General features: G+C 41.5%; 1 long non-coding RNA gene across 1 annotated transcript; it reads left to right on the top strand.

Moving 5' to 3' along the window:
* Positions 1–1,282: 1,282 nt before the first annotated feature.
* Positions 1,283–1,788, top strand: LOC127531577 (uncharacterized). Its single transcript, XR_007938702.1, has 3 exons — positions 1,283–1,381; positions 1,490–1,613; positions 1,700–1,788. It is a non-coding gene; the product is annotated as an uncharacterized LOC127531577 (long non-coding RNA).
* Position 1,789: the final 1 nt, after the last annotated feature.

The raw sequence follows: 1,789 nt of genomic DNA, 5'->3' as shown, positions 1-1,789 counted from the left end.
GTTTTTAAAGGCATTCTAGAATTCATGCCAAACACAAAAACTCTGAGTGGAGACACCATTTCAATGTATTTTATTGAGTTATTTATTCGTTTATTGAGTAGTTTAGTGAAAGCAGCTTCACACCAAACTCAGAGACATCCACATTTCAGCAAAATCTGGATAACCAAACTTTTGTGAAGTAAGTAACTCCACTCTTCTGTTTAATGAAGTAAACACTTTGGAGTTTCTGAGGAAACATCCATGTAGTTTTGCTGCAGTACTGTCCAATATGTCTTATAACACAATTCAGAACAGGTTGTAACACTCAGTGCTGTTGTTTTATGATAATTGGTTCAATATTTAGCAAATATGATTGAAAACTGAGATCACAACAGCGTGGTAGATTACCAATGGTTTAACAAGACATCCATAGATTATGGTTCTCTTTTGTGTCTGTTTCACTTTCAGTCTTCTGGGACAAGACAAAAATGTACTTTCAAAGTTCATCATCATCATCATCCTCATCCTCATCATCATCCTCATCTTCCTCCAAGGGGAGTACCGCAAGGCAGCGTTCCGAAGTCCCAACAGGCTACACGGTGGTGAAAGAACTGGGAGATGGAAGCTATGGAACAGTGCTGGAATGTGTGAAAGACAACACTGAAGAGCACGTGGCTATAAAGGTGCCCCAAAGGAACAATCTTGACCATGAGGTAGGACACTGATTTCAGCTGAACAGTGACACAAAAAAGATATTGTTTGAAAAAGAGGTGGTACCACTACAAGATTCTGAGTAGTGGTACTGGTCATGTTATGTACTTTTTAGTTGTTGAGAAGAATTGATTGGACTATGTGCCTCAGCAATCATATTATGTCTCCACAGGCGAAAATCCTGAAAAAGCTCATGAGCCACAACTCAAAGGAGTCCAACATCATTGACTACAAAGGAGACATCTTCGTAGAAAATACGCGGCTCCTGGTGTTTTGAAAAAACTGGACATCACCCTGTGGGACTATGTGGAGAATTTACCACAGCCAATGCCACTGGAACACGTCCGTACAGTTATCCAGCAGGTGTGACCTTCTATTGTCTCCTTATATTTCTCTCCTTCAGTGGTGCTAGAATCAACATCGGTGGTTCAGGAACCTTTACAACTTCTACTTTTATTGTCATGTGACAGAATTCTTAACAAACTCCTGATAAATGTTGTTACTTGCAGCTGGCTGGAGCTTTGAAAACAACAAAGAGTGCTGGCATAATCCACACTGATGTGAAGGAGGATAACATCATGATGGTGGATCGCGTGAAGCAGCCCTTCAGGGTCAAGCTGATTGACTTTGGTTTGGCCAAGTACAAGTCCAAAGCCAGGGCAGGAAAGCTATGCCAAGGACTTGCATATAGGTATGAAATACTGATACTTTTTTAAACATTAAGAAATCTTTAATTCAGCGCTGTCTCCTTACTGTCTACTGCTGTCACATCTTCATTTGATGTTTTTTCCACATTTAGAGCTCCAGAAATCTTCCTGGGCCGGCAGTATTCAGAGGCCATCGACGTTTGGTCGTTAGGCTGCGTGATGGCCAGGATGATGACTCAAGATAGTCTCTTTGGATCAGACTCAGAATACTGGACAGTGAGTAAATTACTGCAAGCTGAAACACATTAGAAGCCGTGACAGATTAGCTTCAGGTCTAACATGGTGTTATGTTTTGTCTGCAGCTCCGACGCATGATCCATCTGCTGGATCTGCCGCCGCAATATCTCATCGATGCTGGCCGGAGATCACGATTATTTTTTGAGAGAATGCCA

The sequence above is a fragment of the Acanthochromis polyacanthus genome, chromosome 21, assembly GCF_021347895.1.
Source record: "Acanthochromis polyacanthus isolate Apoly-LR-REF ecotype Palm Island chromosome 21, KAUST_Apoly_ChrSc, whole genome shotgun sequence".
NCBI classification, from domain to species: domain Eukaryota; kingdom Metazoa; phylum Chordata; class Actinopteri; family Pomacentridae; genus Acanthochromis; species Acanthochromis polyacanthus.
This window is presented reverse-complemented; position numbering and strand designations above follow the sequence as displayed.